The sequence below is a fragment of the Onychomys torridus genome, unplaced genomic scaffold, assembly GCF_903995425.1.
Source record: "Onychomys torridus unplaced genomic scaffold, mOncTor1.1, whole genome shotgun sequence".
Classification (NCBI taxonomy): domain Eukaryota; kingdom Metazoa; phylum Chordata; class Mammalia; order Rodentia; family Cricetidae; genus Onychomys; species Onychomys torridus.
Window position 1 is genome coordinate 1 of NW_023412124.1, and position 21,741 is coordinate 21,741.

Sequence of the window (21,741 nt, forward strand, 5' to 3'; positions counted from 1 at the left end):
CCACAGTAGCTCTTATAAAGGAAATCATTTCATAGAGTGGCTTATAGTGCAAAGGCTCAGTCCATTATCATCATGGAATTCCCTCACATTGTAGTTTCATTATCAAAACTTTCTTTGATAAAGAGCCACCTAACATAGATTTTTCAATGATTCAAAAATGTATGTCATGTCATAACATGTTAATTAAAATGACATTGATAATGATCATAGTCCTACAAAAAACTAACTTGAGAAAGTGATATGGTTTATTTGTACAGTGGTCTTTTAGAACCTTTGATCCTCCCAGTGTGTTTGGGGGAAGATGATCTGTATGAAGGATTTATCTCAGCAGCAAACACTCACTTGTCTCATTAGAAACTTCATTTTCTGGGCAGAGGATGCAATCAAAACAACAGGCTGAACTTCCTTCCCACATGAATTTCTTCAGTCCAGGACCACAATCAGCACTGCACACAGAGGGTGGCATCTGAGGCAAATTAGACATACGCTGATAACAGGAGTTTTATCTTCTTCTTCCATAACAAAATTATGTCAGCATGTTTAAATATTAATAGGCTTATGTTATATATACAAAATGAATGACCACATTAAACTTATTATATTTTATAAAGTCAAATATGTAAATGTATGAAAACAATCTGATGTAACTTGAGTAGCTTCCAAATCTTAGAAATTTAGGAAAAGTAATGGGTTGTTTGCTGTAGGCAAACAACATAGAGCTTGCAAACTGATTTTTCTAGTTAATTTTCATCACCTTAACAGAAAGTACATTTAAAAATTTAGAGGGAAGCATAACTAAAATATTTCTCTTCATTGAATTAGCCAGCTGTCATATTATTTATGCATTTTATTAAGAAGTAATTGATGTGAGTCCCCAGTCTACTGTGGGCAGTGATATCCCTAGGCAGGGCTGTAGGAGAAATCAAGCAGAGTACAGCTGTAGACAATGTTCCTTCAGGTTCTGTGCTTTAGTTGAAGGATCCAGATTCCTTCCTTGTCTTCCCCTTTCTGTAACCCATGAGCCTAATCAACTCTTCCTCCTCAGTTTGCATATGGTCAATGTTTAATCATAGCAGCAGTGCAGCAAACCAGGATAAATGGATAGCAGAAACATGGGAAATATCTCTTTAAAGCTCTGGTAGCAAATATGATTTCCAATAAATAGCACTGAAAAGCATGACAAACAGAGTGTAAAGAGAAAAATAACTAAATAGACAGAGCCTGGTGTATTTCTGGTAATGAGGTACTGAACTGATCTGTATTGAACTGGAAGGTGGAATGGTTCCTGAGGTGAAAGTGCCTTAAAATGGCTGCAAATATTTGGGGAACTGGAATAAAATTGAGATTGTTTAAAGTTAATTATAGGATTTCTTAAAGTTTAAAATATAGAAACTTTACATTGTCAAAAACCTAGTGATGGGGTCTATATACTGGTTAACACAGCTGCTGATGGTCAGATATTCACTTTAGATCCTTTGTTGAGTATTGATTTCTGTGTCAAAACCACGGTACCTACTATGCATGGGCTCTTTCATGTTCTCCACAATGTGATCAACTACAAAATTCCTTTTTTATTGTGGTTTTCTTGCAACAGGGTTTCACAATGTATTGCTGGTATATCTCAACTAACTATATATAGTAGGTTAACATAGATTACACAGAAATTTGCATCTCCAGCCTCCCGAATGCTGGAATTAAAGGTGTATGCTGCCAGTGAGAACATTTCTTCCCTTATTTCTGTATTTCAAGTTCACCATGTATTTCTGTAATGGACCCACTTGACAGTGTTACTGCTGTGTGACAGAAATAATTACTGTTAGGTCAGACCCACCTGTCTACTTCCTGTGGACAACTCTATCACATCATCATATAAATGGAGCTGTTGACCATTTGGAAAATGTGGACTAAACTCTCCTATCTTCACCTTAAATCCAAATCCATTTGGGAAATTCCAGATCTGGAAAATGTCATACTCTGCCTGCAGGTTCTCTCTCTGGTTCATATTCACTTTTTCTCCAACAGGATTAGTGAAGTGAGTCTTCCTCAGAAAGGAGTGCAGCTGAAAGAGAGGCAGCATTCTACAGTGTATGTGACCTTTCTTGATGTCAGAAAACATACACTGATTTCTTCTTAAAAGCAATGTTATTGAAGGTGTCCACAGGACAAATATAATAAAAAGTAAGTGGATAAATAAAAGTATCATAACCTTCCTAGAATTTAAGTTCTTTCAGAGGAAACTACCAAACAGAAACACAGACATACATGCAGACACAAAACATTGGTAAGAAAAATACACAACACAAATAAAGAGAGAGATACACACAGAGAGAGACTCACATCCATACAGACAAACATACATAATACAGATATGCAATAAACACACACATATATATGTCAGATACACACATAAAAATAAAGTCAGAAACAGACAGTCATGCTAACCCAAACAGACACACAGAAACAGAAACATGAAAAACACAGAGGCTCACACTAAATGCACATTTATAGACAAATACACACAAGGAGACATACATATATTGAAACACTCAAACGGAAAAACATTGACATATACAAATTTATGCTCACAATCAAAGACAGATTGACAGACAGAGAGAGAGATATTCATACGTGCAAGCAAACACACAAAACACACAGTACTGACATTTATACATATGTACAGAAAAATACACAGGAAGGTATACACAGAAAGAAATACACTAAGACATTGACACAAGAAAAATTTATGCTCAGTTCCACAGATGTAAATGCAGATAGACAGACATACAATATACACAGCAACCGAGATAATTAAGGATACATATAAAATAAGATCATGCTCCCATACATAGTGAGAACTATTCATTCACAAACATAGAGACATATATGTTATGAAATAAATAACACCACCACTGTTTCCTGTGTAATTACTCACTGAGTGTCAAAGAAGGCCCCTTGAGCCTAGAGTAGGGTGCAATCAGTTGAGAATGCTTCTGAAAACCATCTCAATACACTGATTAACATATACTTGACAAATGGAGAACAAGGGCTCATCTTCTCGTCATGGAGAGGATTAATGAGGAAGGGCTGCTACGTCTCCAGTATTAGAAGAGGTGAAATGATAGTCAGGTGCGCTGTAACGTATTCACTGATATTCCTTGATAAATTGAGTCCTCCACTCCATTGCTTTTGCATTAAGATTTATATCACACTCTAGCTTTAAGTCCTTACAAGGAAAAATTTTCAGAAATATTTCTATTTCATTAATATTGGCTAATCCAGTAAATTTGGACTTCTGAAAGACTCTTAAAGACTATGGTATTGATAACATATAATTTCATCTAATAGAAGAAACACTACCTTCAAGCAGTTACCATGGTGTGCATTCCCATTATCCACATGTTGAGGAAGCATCTCATGAACAGCATGGGCTACAGTATACACAGCATTATATATGTCATAACTGTCCTCACTAAAGGCCATGTTAAAAGTCTGTCCCATTAGCCACTGTAATGAGGCATTGGATGAACAATTCTTCAGTGTCTTACACTTAGAAGCTGAGACTTCACAGTTAAAGTTCATCCATCCCAGCCTTGCAAGGTATTCAACTGTGTATTTCAGAGGGTTCAATGTCTGGACAAAAGTTTTAAAACCAGAAATCTCAGAATAATGGCGTGCAAAAGATAGTGTCCCATGGGATGAGCCAACTGTGAGTCTCTCTTACTTGTAGTGACATCCCATTGTGAGGTAGTCACCCATATTCTCTGTATACCTAGGGATTCCCACATTCTAAAGCTCACAGCTAGAGTACTGTCTGCATCACCATAAATGATAACTACATTTGCAGATGATGTTATGATTTGGTTATAATATACTTCAGCTCTTCTAATGTACAAATGTGTATTGACTGGGATTATGCTCACAAAAGCAAAGCAGACTTTACTTCTTTCCATCTCTGTTCTCAAATGTGAGAGAAATTGAGTACCCTGATCACTGTCAGAGATGGCCAGTCCAATCCAGTTCCAGTTGATGTGAAGCATCAAAGAGACCATGGCCAAGGGTAGAGTTGTGTCCTTGGGGGCCATCTGATGTATATAAGGAAATTTTTCATGATCACTCAGGATGGTTTGGAAAGGTCCAAAGGTAAGCTGAAGGATCTAGGACACAGGTAGCAGCATGAGGTAATGTGCACTTCTAAGAACTTGTAAATACACTTTCAGCAAAGAGTTCTATAAAAACTTCTTATCTATTATTTTTCCCTCATCTCAACTTCAAAAAAGGAAGGAAATCCACATCATGTCTCTGAATATTGCTCTTGAACCACACTGTTTCACAATCATTCCACTCACTCTTCTTAGCATCTTGGTATTGTACCAACAGACTCACAATTTCTTGCAAACCCACACCCAAACATCTCACCTGTTGAGATCTGTAGGGCTCCATCAATGTCCCAATCATCACAGATGTTTCCCAGTTTGGTCCTGTCAGCACCATTAAACACATAATCTCTTCATTACATTCATAATTAGGAGGTTTATATTGATTTTCTTCAGATTACGGCATAAAACTGTATAATTTTGACACAGTCCTACAACCACCTTTGGGCCACTGAAATACTAATGACATATTTGGCAAAAGATCAGTGTTCCTATTGACTTCATCCATGGAAAAAGTTAAGGCCAATGGAAACTTGTTGTTTTAAGGTATAATATTTATTATGGACAAAGATCTAAAGGTAATCCTTTGTAGTACATAGAAGGAGCTTCCTGAAATGGATGATATTCTCAAGCAGCCCCAAATACTGAAACAACTGTCCAGTGCTGTGAAGGTGAATTGCCTAGTAAGCTAGATGTGGTGAAATGTGGTAATATTTTATTTGTATGTTAATAAATAAAGTTTGCCTGAAGATCAGAGGAAATATTAAGCAACCCATTTAAGCAATCAGGAAAGTCAGGCAGTGGTAGCACATGCCTTTATTTGATCACTTGGCAGGCAGGGTCTCTCTGTGTTCAAGGCCATACTAGGAAACAGAGCCAACATGGTGACACATGCCTTTAATCCCAGTAGCAACCATAGAGATCTGGAGGCCTGAACAGACAGGCAGTGACCAGGAAGTGCGGTAACAAGGCTAAGAGCCAATGAGAGGGCAGAACAGCAAGGCAATAAAGGTGCAGATAGACAGGAAGTAGCACACAGTTTGGAAGCTGTGGTATGGTGAGGTAAGGTTAGAATGTGGTCCTCCCTATTTGCCTGATGTCTCAGATTTTCACCACTATATTTGGCTCCATGTTTTATATTTAGTAAAACTGCTTAGGAATTCAACTACATTTGGTGTAACAGGAATCTTAAAAGGTCTTATTAATGAAATCAAACCTGAGGCCAGTTATTGGGGTGAATGCTGGACAATCAGAGAAGCGGAACAAGCCACAGTTTCCTCACCTTGCTAGTTCCTCAGGTGATCCTGTTTCCTCAGGCTGGAAGCTTCTCAGTCCTCCTCCACATGAATCTCAGCTGAACTGTGTTGCTCCAAAGCCTGAATGCTTTTCCAGCCAAATGCTTAACTAACAAAATGCTTAACTAACTACATGCTTTACTTACTTAGTTCCTGGTCCTCACACCTTATATACCTTTCTCTTTCTGCCCCTACTCCCTGGGATTAAAGGTTGGGTTTCTGGGATTAAAGGCGTAGGTCAACATGCTTAGCTACATTCTCCGTTAACAACAGAGAGACGTCAGGCTTTAACAGAGCTGATACAGGAGCAGTTATATGCTAGGCATATTGAAGAATCAACCAGATCTTAAAATTCTCCTGTATTTGTTATTTAAAAAGAAATTTGGTAAATGGAGAATGGTAACAGACTAAGAGCAATTAACAAAGTAATTAAACCAATGGGCTCTCTACAATCTGGAATTCCTTTACCTACTCTGTAACCTTAAAGGGGACTTTTGTAGTTACCAATTTAGGAGACTCTTGCTTTTTGATACCCTTACAAGAAAAAGACAGAGAAAGATTTTCCTTCATGGTGCCTACTTATAGTAATTCTCAACTAGTTATAAGATATCAATAGTGGGTTCTCCCACAGAGAATGTGGAATAGCCAAACCCTATGGCAATATTTTGTACAATGGCCAGTAGAACTAATATGTAAATAATTTCCTAAGTCTATAATTTATCACAACATGGACAAAATTTTACTAGCCAATTCAAATGCTGATAATTTAGAAAGAATATTTGAAGAAATAAAGAAAATTTTGCCTAGATGAGGATTACAAATTGCTCCTGAAAGATATAAAGATGAGATTCTATTAATTATTTAGGATATAAAATAGGTCTACAAAAATTTAGACCCACAAAGGTGCAAATTAGGAGAGATCAATTGTGGACTCTACATGGCTTTCAAAAAATAATTCCCATCTATGAACTGTTGTTGAGGAAAAAAATGATGAACTGGGTAATTTTTTCAAAACATTAGAAGGTGACAAGAACATAAGTAGTCCAAGAGAATTCTCAGCTGAAGCTGAGAAAGAATTGGCCTTGGTGGAAAAGAAAGTACAGGAAGAAAATGTGGATCTTGTGCATCCAATGCTTGATTGCATTTTGATTATTTTACACTCTGAGCATTCTCCTACAGGAGTTTTAATCCTGAGGAAAGACATATTGGGATAGATATTTCTACCAAATATACAGAGTAAAAAAATTTCAAACATAGGTAGAAAAGATCTCTGACTTGATTTTAAAAGGAAAATTGAGACTTCATCAATTAGCAGGAATAGTCCTGGCAAAAATATTCTTACCTTTAACTTAAGAACATTGATAAGTCATGGGTAGAAAGTGAACCTTGGTAAAGATCTTGCAATATTTTGGGGGAGAGATTAAGATTAAATATCCCAAAAGTGATAAAATTAAACTTATGAAGAGAGCTGATTCGATTTTGCCTCACATAGTATGGGAAACACCCATCTATGGAGCTAGTACAATTTACTCAGATGCAAACAAACAAGAAAATGGAGGTTACAAATCAAAAAAATTAAGTAAAGTGGTTCAAAGTCCTTATAGTTCCTTAAAAGAATCAAAATTGTGTGCTATTCTGTTGATATTAATGGATTTTTTAGAAACTCTCAACATAGTTACTGACTCTGAGTATGATGAAAGCATGTTATTACATATTGAAACTCCAGAATTTATCCCTGATGAGTCAGAAATAACTTCACTATTTACTCAGTTACAAGATATAATCAGAAAAAAGAAGCATCCTTTACATATAATTCACATCCAATTCCATGTGGGTCTGCCAGACCCTCTAGCACAAGGTAATGAAAGATTAATAAAATATTGATAGGATATGTGCTGGAGGTCTCAGAATTTCATTAAAAAATCATGTCAATATTAAAGGTTTTAAAAAAGAGATTTTTCCATAACGTGGCAACAAGCCAAGGAAAAATTAAGTAAATGTTCTTCTTGTTCTTTTTACAATCAGACTCTGCTACCAGCAGGATGTAACCCAAAGGGTACTCAGAGGAATGAAATCTTGCAGATGGATGTGTTTCATTTTGCAGAATTTGGAAAACTGAAATAGGTACATCACACTATTGATACTTATTCAGGATTTCAATGGGCAACTGCTCTGAGTTCTGAAAAGTCTGATTCGGGAATCAAGTATTTCCTAGTAGTTACAGCCATCACAGGTATACCTACACAATTGAACCTAACAATGCTCCAGCATATGTCTCTGGTAAAATAAAACAGTTTTTTGCTTATTACAATATAAAGCATATTACAGGTATACCACATGATCCTACGTAGCCAAGCAGTCATAGAAGGTCACAACAAATTCTAAAGTATATGCTAAATAAAGAGAAAGAAGTAACAAAAAACACAGAAATAGATTACATAATGCTCTATTAACACTGAATTTTCTTAATGCTAATGAGAAAGGAACAACAGCTGCAGAAAGACATGGGATAATAGAAAAAAAACTACAGAATTAAATCAGCCTATTTACTTTAAGGATGTGCTGGCCTCAGATTGGAAACCAGGATATGTATGATGTTGGGGACAAGGTTTTGCTTTTCTTTCTACAAGAGAAAATACACTCTAGATACCATCAAAATTGATAAAGATTCAGTTTGAACAAGAGAAAACTCTTAATTGCAAGAGGTGATAGTTCAATAATTAGAAGAGGTGATAGTTCATCAACCAGCATGACCATCCAATTTAAACTAACTTGCACCACTAAAAATGCTTTTCATTTAAACAGCTATAATTGACAAAAGAAAACCTCCCAAAAGTTAGGCATGCAGAAGGGTTTTTGTTTTTGTCTTTCAGGAGAATGAAGGCTAAAGAATCTGGAGAACACTGGACAAATGAGACATCTGAAGAAAAAGGACAAATCATCTACAAAAATTTCCCAAGAAAAAGAGTAAATTGGCTTATTGGTATGTCACATATAAAATTTCATAAGTCTTCCCAAATCTTTGTTTCTACTCTTCTCTAATGACATTTAACACAGATGGTTTTTTGTAGTCCCAGTTCAATTAAAAATTAAAGCTAGCTTTGGAATTGGACAATGGCTCTCTCCTTCTCTAATTCCATGCATGTTGTCAAAAGGAAAATGCAAAATCTCTGTACCATTTCAGAAGAAAGAGCCATCTTCTGATATGGGAAAAAAGAAAACATGAACATTAAAGGAGTATTCTATTGCCACTGATCTCAATTCTTTGATTATATTTTGATTCTTTAATCTTTTCTTAAGATATGAATTTCATATCAAAATTTATAATATTTATATTTTTTTCAACTTTTGCTTTGATATTGATGGTCATATAGAGTACTAATTAATTCTAGTAAAAAGGCTTCATATAGGTGCCTATAAATGTTTTTGTGTTTGAGTCTCTATCAGTTTTCAGCAGGGAATAATATCCAAGTCAAATATTGTATATGAAGTCTCCAGAAAGTTGATGGGTCCCCACAACATCAGTTCCATGTGGACAATAATAATACCACTAAGCTGATAAACATCACCCAAAGATCAGCTTTGGACTACAAACTTCTCAGAATGATTTTGAGATGGCTAGCTGAGATGATCCAGCATCACCAACTACTTGAACAAGTACTTCAGATAAGCCCTGCACTTTGCTATTATGCAGAGACTGGACAGCAAATGATACAGCTACATCTCCCAGAACTTGACAATTAATCCAAATGTTTTCTTTTAGCACCCCCTGAAGATACCTTCTCTCACAACAAAAGAAAACAGCAGGAAGCAGTTTTAACAACACAATACCCACATTCCCAAGTGGTGATAGGGGGAGTGTGGTATTTTTGGACTTTCTGTGGTTTTGGGGATTAGGATAGTTGTCATTGATTAGGGGTGTTGGTTACAAGTTGTTGTTAATGGTCAATAAAAGGGCTGAACAAAGGAGATTAGATTTAAGGTTCTTGTTTTTCACAAAAAGAGGATATAGATAAGAGGTAGATATCTAAGGCTTACATCCCTGTGTTTGGCTCCGTGTTTTTTTATTTAATAATACCAGTTATAAATTGGTCTAGAGTTGGAAGCTTAGAAAGGTTTAGCAGTTCTTGAGAGTATGTCATAAAATGAGCCATTAGTACTTTCCACATAGATTAGTATCTATTTTTATTTTTAGAGATTTACTCAGAAGGTAAAGTCAATAGAACAGGCTTTAACCAAACAGCAAACCTGATATATCTTTGCTTAGGGATTATCAAGCAATATGAAAAATCCATGTGATATGTGAACCAATGAGTCTATGGAATTTTCTTATGAAAATAACTGAATTGGCTAAGGCAGCCAAATAATGTCTGGTGAGCACACAATAGTCTGGGAAACATTTGGCTCTTGTCCCTACATATTTTATAATCAATGGATAATATACTTAACACAAACCATCAAATACATCTTTATCTTATTTTTTTATTCTTCTGGTTTATCTGATGAAGGCATAAAATACTTTTTAAAGATTTATTTCCAAATAAATTTAAATACAAAAGATATATTTGGCTGAGATACAAGTAAGTATTCATCTGAGTGTGTGTACAGGATTAATGCTTACATAGGCCATAAATGGGGAAAGGATTACATGGTTTTGAATGATACTTTGCTGTAGTGGAGAATGGCCTCAAATGTGTAGAGAGATAGCTGCTCCAGATTCAGAGAGTAGAGATTAAGGGCATATACTATCTCCCCACTACTGTTCATGTATTTTATGTTTATGCAAGTGTGTTATATATTCACACTTGGAATATCAGGTCAACATAATTATTCTTCTAGAAAACATCTTTTCACTACATTTCCATTTACATTAACATAGAACTGACAGTCTACTGAAATTTGTATATGCCAGTATTACATCTTTTTTAAAATAGAGTGTACATTTTATACTATAAAGTATAAAGTGTCAGAAAAATGTTCATTAGGTTTTTTTGTAATAAAAAATGGGTAACAAGTCAGTTGTAAGTGAATAATACCAGTTTTTATTACTGTTTATGGGAAGAATTATAACTTGTGTTTCTTTCTAGTCATTTCATATCATTTGACCAATATACATCAAATATATACCTTCACTCTGAATGATTCCCTCTGAGTTAAATATACTCTCATTCCCAATTAGAATTTGTACCACTGTGGTATCTTCATTTATAAAAAAAAAAAAGAGAGAGAGAGAGAGAGAGAGAGAGAGAGAGAGAGGGAGAGAGAGAGAGAGAAATTACCCTGTCCATTTTTAAAATAAAAATGATTTTAGATTATTCTGTATAACCATGCAGAAAAATGTCATTGAAAATTTCATATCACTCAACAGGAATTCATAGTAGAATCTATGAAGCTCAAACACTAACTCCTGCACACTAAACATTCAGAAACATCAAGGACCTGAGCAATTAGAATGTCCCAGTGGACTAAAGGGCTGTGTATGAAAACAGCTATCAACAATCCACAGAATGTAATGTGTATTTTTCACAGTTTAGCAAAATATGCAGCTATAATTAGTAAAATTACTGAAAGCAAGCATAAGAGGTAATTGGGATATAAGTGTCAGAGAATAAACAGCTTAGATACAAAGAGAAAAGACAAATGCTTCTTAAATAATGTCAAAGATGAGCTAGTGGGGACCTTCTCTATCCTTGTTCTCATCTATTGTCAACTATCACATGCCACAGATGTCATTCAGGCAAGTGACAAGGGAAGTGACAGCCTCACTTTTCAAAGAATACAAACATATCATTTACAGTTCCACAAACTACTCCTTTACTAAAGAGAGAGTGAAGAACTGGAATTTGAAATCAAAGGCCAGTGGAGAAACAGGAACACTTAAGATTTTCACAAGGGTCAGGTTTCCTACTTCTACTTTTGAAGGATCTTTGGAAGGCATTGCATGATCACATGCAGAGCATCTAAAATAGTAACTGCATGTCTATGTGAAAACTCTCTGAGGCTAGGATTGCCATAAATATTACTTGCCCTAGCAAATGCATTATGTCCTACACACTAATGGAAGGACCATCAGCTGTCTCTACTCTATGGCTATTACTTATACCCACTTAGGATAAAACTAATTGATACAGAATGTGGTTTCACATGATTAGTCATCACCTACTCCTGTGCTATAGAAACTGTGAAGAGGAGGGCTATATGTGATGGAACTGGGTAGAGTCCTTTCTTAACTCAGGTTCCAGCATTTTAAGTTAAAGTTGTACTTGGGAGAAAAACAGAACACTATCTGGGCAAATTAAAATTAGAAAAATAGCATTGAGTCTGTAAAATAATTTTGGGTGTTTGTTGGTGTGCAGATTGGGAAAATGGGGGAGAAGATTCAAAGTTATGTGCTGATCCTCTCCCTGCAGGACTCATGAAATATTCATGATGATATTTCACAGAACACCCAAAGGAACTTATATATAAGTTGTTGAAATTCTCTTTTTCCACTGGCCACTGCACTGTTGCAAGGGCGAAGACACAACTTGTCACCAATTCTCCATCCTTATCTTCTTTCTGCTTTCTTCTCCAGGAGCATCTGGGAAAATGAAACTGGACACAAGAAGTGGAATGCTCACGAGCAAGCAGAGGAAAATCAAAGTGAACATATTTGTCCAGCTGTATGGCTGAGCAGTATCAATTGTGAAATGCCATGCAGACAAGCTCATCAAAAGGGCAGCCATGTATCCCCATCAGCTTTTATTTCTATAGACAAAGAGAAGATACTTGTGCATTTATGTTTCTTTTTGTCTTTGCTGGTGTTTCCTCACCCCTTGTGAAATTTCTGACACTTTCTACTCTGTGGCTCTGCATCTGGTATCTTCAGTACATGTGATTAAATAAAAAGGAAGTGAGTTCAGGAAGATTTATTTCCACTCATCTAGAACATTTCTACTCATTCTACAACAATGGCAGGTACAGAACATTTACCAAATCCTGTGCTTCCATTATCTTGAGATCCAGTAATCAAGGCACATCCAGATATGTCCTGAATTCTGCCTTTCCAAAACTTTCCAGCTCCTAATAAAACCACACTTCTATTACATGCTAAATGTTGATTCAACAAGATCCCAAGAGAATACTAGACTACTATTCCTCATTTCATATACAACATAAGAAACATCAGTTCTTCTCCCAACAAATGATTATTAATGAAAAGACAAGCTGAATATTTGATTTCTAAAACATGATATTGCTCCATGATCCTGAGTTCACAAAGATCAATACACTGTGATGATGCATTTCTTCTGGTTTATCCACATTTCCTACATTTTTTGCTCATTTTACACTCCAATAATGACTGCAAAGACTTTTTTTAATATACTAGAAGCAAATAGAAAGTGAGATGTGGCCTTCTTATAACATTTTCCTAGTAATCTATTTAGTTTGTATTCTAGAATATGTACTGCCATTATGAGAGTGTTCAGATAAGTATGGAATGATGAGCCTCTTTTAGTGAATTTGTAATACACAGAAAGGAGGAATATATTTGGCAACTCTTTGCTTTGGGTCATGACAGGCCAGTGTGAGAGTGTTCTGATGAGCCTCTTTCAGTGTTCATGGACTGCTGGGTAAGTAGGTATATATGGGCAAAGTCTTTCTGTGGGTGTGGTATGTCTTGTATAGTATTTGAGATGAGGCACACAGGACTATTGTTCTCTTCTATATTTTATTGTACATTTGAAAAAAAACATTTAAAAAAATAAAAAGTGGGGATGCCACATATAGTTGGTGCTGATAAAAAGCAACAAATGAGGGTACAAAGATGATAGGTGAAAGATCTCTGGCTTGCATAGTTGATAGGAGCAGATGGTCAGTGAGCAGGCACCTCGGGTTGTTCTGCTGCAGATCTTAGGCTGAGTTGGGGAGATTGGATATGGGGGAAGTATGGGAGGAAAGATTTATGGGAAACCTTTCTGATATTTGGGGAGGAGTGGACTTTGTTTAAGCAATATATTCCTGCTGTATTTGGGTGCTCTAATCCAGCAATCACTGGTAAAAAGCAATGTAATGGTAATTTTAAAAATGTAAATGGTATAAAGACTGGGAAGATCTGTGGGATTCACAGAAAATGGGAACAGTGGGCCTGTGAAGACTGCCACATGACATCTGTTGCAAAACTTATGACAAGAATTTGGTGGTTGGGTCTGAGGGAAAGAAGGAGAAAATAAGGACTGCGGGTATTATAACTTGATATCTGGCAGGCATGGCTTGTTGGTTACCTGGGAATTTTTGTAGGGTTCTTTCTATACTTTGGACAATAGCTTAGGTCAGGTGTGTAGTTGATAAAACCTTTTCCACATTCTGTAAGCTGAATGTTTTGTCTAACTGTATTGTCTGAATAACACCTGGGGTTATTTTTGGGGTCATTTACGTATTGTTTCATAGCATTAGCAAATAATTACTTTAATTCTTCTATTTGAATTTTTCCCCTAATCTCACTCAGCTTTCCTGTAGTTCTAGGTAAGACTTCAAATACTATTTTTAACAAGTATGTAGAGATTAGGCAACTTTGTCATCTTTCTGATTTTAGTGGGAATTCCTTTAGTTTCGTTCCATTTAAGTTGATGTAGGCTACAGGCTTGCTGTAAACTACCATTGTTGTGTAGAGGTATATCCCTTGAATCCCTAATTTTTCCAGGATTTTTGTCATGAAGGGTGTTGGATTTTGTCAAAGGTCTTATCTTCAGCTGATGCAATGAACCTCTGGGTTTTTTAGTTTTGTGAAATACACTTAATGATTTTCATATATTGGAACATCCTGGAAGCTCGGGGAAGGAGCCTACTAAATATAATAGTAAATATTTTTATGTATTCTTACACTTAGTATATTATTTTTGTATCAAAAGGTAAATTAGTATGTAATTCCTTTTAGTTGTTAATGTCTTAATATGATTTGACTTTCACTGTGATGTTGGGCTCATAAGATTAATTGTTCAATGTTCCTTCCTCTCTGGCTTTTGGGATGATTTAGGAGTATTAGCATTTCTAATTTTGAAAGTCTGGAAGAATTTTCTACTAAAATTATTTGGCTCAGTCTTTTTTGATTATGAGAATATTAATGGCTGCTTCTATTTCACTAGTTCTTTAAGTCCTGTGCAAATTATTTATATGAATGCATGAGGAAATTATCCATTTATTTGAATTTGCTCTTTGATGGTGTACAGATTTTTAAAGTATGTCCATATGATTATCTGGATTTTCTCATTGTCTGTTGTTAAGCCCCCTCCACTTACATTTCTGATTTTGTTAATTTGAATATAAACTCTCCTCATTTTACATAATTTTGAATATGTATTGACCATATTGATTTTTCACTTTCTGTCGATTCTTTTTGTATTATTCTCATTGATTGTATTTTACTGGTTTCATCTCTAAGTTTGATTATGACTTTCTTTCTACTACACTTTGGTGTGATTATTTGTTTATGTACTAGAGCTTTCTAGTGTATTGTTAAATAACTAATGGGAAAATACATCTTTTCTTAGGTAGGCACTTAATGTCATAAACTTGTCCCTTACAAAGTCTATCATTATGTCCAATATGTTTGGATATGCTGTGTGTTCAGTTTCATTGAATTCTAGAATTCTTAAATTTCTTCATTTCTATTTTGATCCATTTTTCATTCATTAGAGAATTTTTCAGTTTCCATGCTATTGCAAGCTTCTAGCTGATGCTGTTGTTTTTTTTTTTTGTATCTAGCTTTAATCCACAATGATCTGACAGAATGCAGTGAGGTTTGTTTTTTTTTTTTTAATTTTCTTGTATGTACTGTGACTTGCTATATGTCTAAGTATATGGTCAATTTTGAAGAAAGATCTCTAAGGTGCAAAATAGACTTTATATTTTTTGTTTGTGTGAAATGTTCTGTAAATATCTGTTATTTCTATTTGGTTTACAAAATCTGTTAGCTCCATTATTTTATGAGCCTGACCTGGCCATTGGTGCAAGTAGGTTATTGAAACCTCCCACTAAAAGTATGTGAGGATCAATATGTGAAACTATAGTAGCAATTACTTTGCAAACATAAATACCCTTGTTTTGAGGGTATATATGTTAAAAATTGAAATGTCATCTTCATAGGTATTTACTCTGATGAGTCTATAGCATCCTCCTCTATTTCTTCAGATTAGTTCTTATTTGAATACTATTTTTTATATTTTGAAGTGAGTAAACAAACATGTTTTCGCTTCATTTTCTAGGAATATATTTTTCCAACCTTCTAAGCTGAGCTAATATCTGTCTTTGACATTGAGGAGTCTTTGTTGGATGCTATAAACAGATGGGTCATATATTCATGACCATTCTATTATACTGAGGCTTTTTATAAGGGATTTGAGACCATTACTATTAATAGATATGAATGAGCATGTGCAAGGTGTGCCATCATAAGTATTGGGCTCCAAAAATCCGGCTCATGCACCAGAGATGTATGTTTTTCTGTTACTTTGATTTTGTAACTTTTTTTTGGTGGCTGTATGTTGCTTGGTAGAAACATTTCTGCTGTCCTGAGAGGCCTGTTCACTGAGGTTCCCATGTAAAACATATTTTTATGTACTGGGAGCTGAGACTGATTAATGAAGAAGTACCATGTAGGGTTATGGGATGGGTTGGTTCCTTTGAAGCAAGGAAATTAGGTTTGTCCTCCAGTATGCCTTAGACCCCTGGAATACAATAGAGAGTCAGGAAAGGACAGGGCAGAAAGTCTGTTATAAAAGCGAGGATGGTCATATGTGTGATCAGAATCTGTGTATAGCCAATCTGCTTCTCTGGCCATGGTTTTCTGAGTGTTCCCTAGGTATAGTTGCTCACTTTGCATGACTCTGAAAAAAGCATAGAGTATGGAGAAGGAAGTTTGGTGAGGAGGATCTGTGTGATTCACTGGAGCATTTGATGTGACTGGCTGAAGCAGGTGACCTGCAGCAGAACTGGGTATATGACATGGCATTGTTTTTTTTTTTTTTTTTTGGTTTCTTTTTTTTTTCTGGAGCTGAGGGCCGAACCCAGGGCCTTGCACTTGCTAGGCAAGCACTCTACCACTGAGCTAAATCCCCAAACCCCTGGCATTGGTTTTTTAAGAAACTGAAGGAGAAATGAACATTTGCAGTTAGGTGTTATGCTTCCCTTCCTAGAGTGAACCAAAAGTGTGCAGGGAATGTCTCCTCGAACTTGGGGCTGTGTTAAAGCAGTGAATGATAGGAGGAAAGTTAGGAAGGGAAGAGTTCTATGTTGCATTTTGGCAACAGGGTCATTGGTAGAGAATTGAGTGCCCAACATGTACCCTGCTACTGATCTGGGGCAGGGATTGTGTGATTGGATTTGTTGGAATGGAGGGAAAGGTAGTGATCTGCAGTTAGTCTATTACCATGCATGATTTAAAGGAAAATTGGTGCAAAGTAAACTTGATGTGTGTTTATAACAGAGGTTGTAACATAATCTCATGATGCAACTTGTATAACAGTGTAAGAAGCATCTGAGTACTTTCACTTTTAATATTTACTTACTTTTTGTAATTGACTGTTCAGAAAAGTTGCACAGTTGTCACATGTGCTTTGACAATTGTGGGTTCTTCGAAGATGAACAAATGACTGTTCACCACAGATAAGGCACCCGAGACAGAGCAAGTCAATGATTCAATCCAAACATACACTTGTCAATCAATTCTCTACCCTGTAACATGTCCGCCAACAAGTCTATGTAGGCCACTTGCATGTGGAACGCTCCAAGTCTCTCTCTTAGTGACAGCCTAGTCTATCCCATTTTCCATACCTGTTTCTACATTATCCCAGACCCAAATGGGGCAGGGTTTCCCATCTCTACCAGAGTCGACAATGGCCACCAGAATTCTAGGTAGGCCACCTATCCTTGAACGACTTCCACTGTTTTTGTCCCCCAAATGCTATCACCCATCCATAACTCTCCAGACCACAATGCCCCAAGGACTCACTGAGAGTGATACTCTGCTCAACTGAAGAACATGCAGAACTATAAGGTATCCACATTGGAGGTCCACTTCGATACTACATCACATTGTGGTGTCCCACTCTATCCACAATCACAAATCCCTGTGTATCAAAGTGTGTCAGCTCCAACCTGGGTAGAGGCCCCCTGATGGGCCAGAACACAATCCCACCACTAGAAATTAAGTGGAGATGCCTTGAAGAGCCTCAGGCCACAATGGAGGGAAAACAGAAATAGGAACAAAACACATCCAAATAAGAACTTATAAATAAGCATCTAGGCTTATATTCACTACAAACTTAGAAGCCTAGACACAAGTGTAAGTATACAATCAACAACAGCTGAGGTACTGTGTCGCTAGCAATGCCAGATATCTTACTACAGCAAGCCCTAACTGTTCCAACATAGCTGAAGTAGAATAAAAAAGACCTTAAAACCAACTCCTTAGAGATGGTTAAGGACCATAAGGAGGAAATGAAAAAATCCCTGAAAGAAATAGAGGAAAGGATGAATGAAAAAGTGTAGGAAATTATTAACTCCTTCAAAGCCAAGCACCAGGCAGAGCTCGAGGAGTCTAATCAAAGAATGAGAAGAAGGATTCTATGAGTAAGAGGCATCATGATCATGATGGGGAAATCTACAGAGACAGGCAAACCAAGGTAAACTTTAGACTAACAACTGTAGATCCTCCATGGGAATCAACTAGGCCCTCTTCATAAGCAAGGCAGTTGTGTACCTTGTCTGTTTAAGGGGCCCCTTTGCAGTAGGATCAGGATCCATCCCCGAAGAATGAACCAGCTTTGTGGAGCCCACCACCTAAAAATTGGACACCTTGCACATCCTTGATGTGAAGGGACGGGCTTGGACTGCCTCAGCTGAATGTACCAAGCTCTGCTTACTCCCTATAGGAGGCCTTAACTTGACAGAGGAGAGAATGGGAGATGGGCTAGAGGAGAATGCTCAGGGGCAGGAAGTGGGAAGAGAGGGCAATCTGTGGGCCAATGGCTTCTGATAAGCAATGGAACAGCAGATGAAACAGTTATTCTTGAAGAATAACTAAGATCACCCCTCTCAATAGTAGACTGGAGTTTAATAGAGGGATGTGGAGAAGAACTGGATGCTGAGATGAAGCCACATATACACAGCCAAGAAAAATTGTCAGCTAAATTGAAAAAAAAACATCAATAATTTCCAGAATTTAAAATCCTGAATCATGGCATGACACTAATGGAATTCAGGTGTTTCTGGTACATGGACTGATCTCACCAAATGTGAGGTCAAACTGTTGACCTTGTATACATCCTAGTTCACAAATGAGTCTGTTCGATACGCTAAGCCTATAGGCTAAAGATGATGCCCCAACACTGTGGAGAAAACTTAGGTGACTGTCCAGGCAGCTGGCTGTTTCTGTCAACTCACATTTTTTTTTTTTTTGGAAGCTGCTTGCATGCACTTCCTGTTTTTATTTTGTATTCGGTAGTATTATTTCCTTCTGGGTTCTCTTAGGGAGTTGAAGATCAGTTAGTTATAGTTATAATTATCTTTGTTAAGGATTTCAAAAAACTCACGAAGAGCTATAATTTGAAAGACGTTATAAGAAATTTCCGTTAGTAATATAAGTTAGGATAGAAAGTGAATCAGGTACATTTTGGACTTACCAAAATAGGATAGATAATGGAATTATTTTCTCTGAATTTGTCAAATGAAAATGGACTAGACATTGTTTAGGTATTTATTGTTTGTATATATGTGTATATATAGTTAATGTACTTTTGTATATAGTTTTTCTTATATTAGTTATAATTTTTTCCTTTTTTTCTTTTTATTAAAATAGAAAAGGGGAAAATAGTGATATTTTATTTGTATTGAAATGTGATTTTATTTGTATGCTAATAAAGTTGCTTTGAGGTCAGAGCAAGCCAGAGGAGAAGCTGGGCAGTAGTGGTGCACGCCTTTAATCCCAGCACCTGGGAGGCAGAGCTAGGTAGATCTCTGTGTGTTCAAGGACACAGCCAGCATGGCAGACACATGCCTTTAATTTCGATACCAACCATGGAAGACCTGGAGGTCTGTACAAACAGGCAGTGACGAAGAGGTCATGTGGCTGGGTTTACAACCAATGAGAAAACAGAACAGAAAGTCTATAAAAAATATAGGACATACAAAAGTAGGTCTCTTGTGGAGAGGAAGGACAGCAGAAGCAGTGAAGGGTAAGGTTTTCCGCTCTTGCTCTGAACGTGAAGGGTAAGGTTTTCCGCTCTTGCTCTGAACTCGTGGATTTTAATTCTGCAACTGGCTCTGTGTTTCTTAGTTAACAAGACAGTTACATCTACATTTGAGAAAATCAACAAACCCAAGTTAAATCAAGATCAGACAGACAATTGAAATGCACCTACATCCCCTAAGGAAATAGAATCACTCTTTTACAGTCTACAAAACAAATAAATCATAGAGCCAGATGGATTCAGGATAGACTTATACAAGATTTTACAGTAGGAGCTAACATCAGTTTTCTTCAAATTATCCCAAAAATATATTAACAGAAGAATGTTTGCCAATTTCACTTTATGAAGCCACAGTCATCTATTACACAAACCACAAATAATCTTCAATGGAAGAAAATTAAAAACAAATTCCTCTTATGAATGTAGATGTAAAATACTCAATCAAATAATTGCAAATTGAATCCAAAAACACATCAATAAGATCATCCACTAAGACCAAATAGACTTTATTCCAAATTAAGGGATGGTACAACATATGAAAATCAATCAATGTAATCCTCCATATAAACAAACTGAAAGAAAAACACCACATGGTAATCTCATTAAATGCTGAAATAGCCTTTGACAAGATCCAACAGCCCCTCATGATAAAAGTTTAGGGGAAAGGACTACAGGGAACATACCTCAACATAATATAGGCAATGGAAAACCATTCTATTGCCAACATTCTAGTCAACAGAAAGAAACTCAAAGCAACCCAACAAAAATCAGAAAGAAGACAAGGATGTCTATTCTCTCTATATCTACTCAATATAATATTTGAAGATTAAGTAAGAGCAATAACATTGTTGAATTAGATCAAGAGGTTATAACTACACACATACACACACATTGCTACACACAGAGATACTCACATCCATACAAAGATACATTCATAATGCAGTAACATACTCATTTACACTCACTCCTATACATGCTAAGACACACAGAGAAACATACTGGTACATATAGACAGAGAGGCATATACACCCAAATAGACACACCAAAAGGGAAACAATCAAAACATGCACAGGCCCACACAAACATGCATGTTCTCAGAAAAAAAATACACACAGGGGGAGATATACAGATACAAACAACCACATTGAGAGACACTGACACAAAAAAATTTATACCCACATCCAAAGACATACCAACACACATACACACACATAAACACCAATACATACATATGTATGTGCAACCACTACACAGAAACATGCAAGATAGCCACATAGGCACATGCAGACACATACACTGACAAATACACACAGACAGATACACAGGTAGATACAAAACTACATATATGTAAAGCAACATAGATACAAAGGAACACACATACATCCATACACAGTGAGAAGCATCCATTCACATACATGAATATGAACATGAATCACAGCACAGTTTCTAGCATAATTACTCTCAGAGTTCTAAGTCAGGTCCCCAAAGCCTAGAGCCATGGTAGAATCAGCTAAGGACACTTGTGAAAATCATCTCCTACACTGATTACAACATATTAGAGAAGTAATAAATGAGGGCTCATCTTTTCAACATGGAGAGCATTAATAACTAAGGACTGATATATTTTTAGTATTAGGATAGCTGATATTATTTGGATGCTTTGTAACATAATCACTAATTTTAATTGATAAATTGTTTCTTCCACATAATTGGCTTTGCAGTAGAGACTTACAGCACTCTTTTGATTAATTTCCTCAGAAAGAAATATATTCAGAAGTTTCTATTTATTGAATATTTCTTAATACACTGTATTTGAGCATCTGAGAATTAATGCTGTTAATAACAGGGTTTTTGCTATTGTCCATTAGCTGATTATCTTCTTCTTAAAGAAGCATCTCATGCAGGGGAAGGGACACAGCATACACAGAACTGTATGCAGTGTTTTTGCCACAACTAAAGGCCATGTCAATAGTCTGGACCATTAGCCATTTCAACGAGGCATTGTATGAGCAGTTTTTCAGTGTCTTACAATTAGATGTCAAGACTTCACAGTTAAATTTCATC

General features: G+C 36.3%; 1 pseudogene; it reads right to left on the minus strand.

Annotated features, from left to right (window-relative positions):
• Positions 1-342: 342 nt before the first annotated feature.
• Positions 343-12,099, minus strand: LOC118575513 (annotated as a pseudogene).
• Between the last annotated feature and the right edge of the window lie 9,642 nt (positions 12,100-21,741).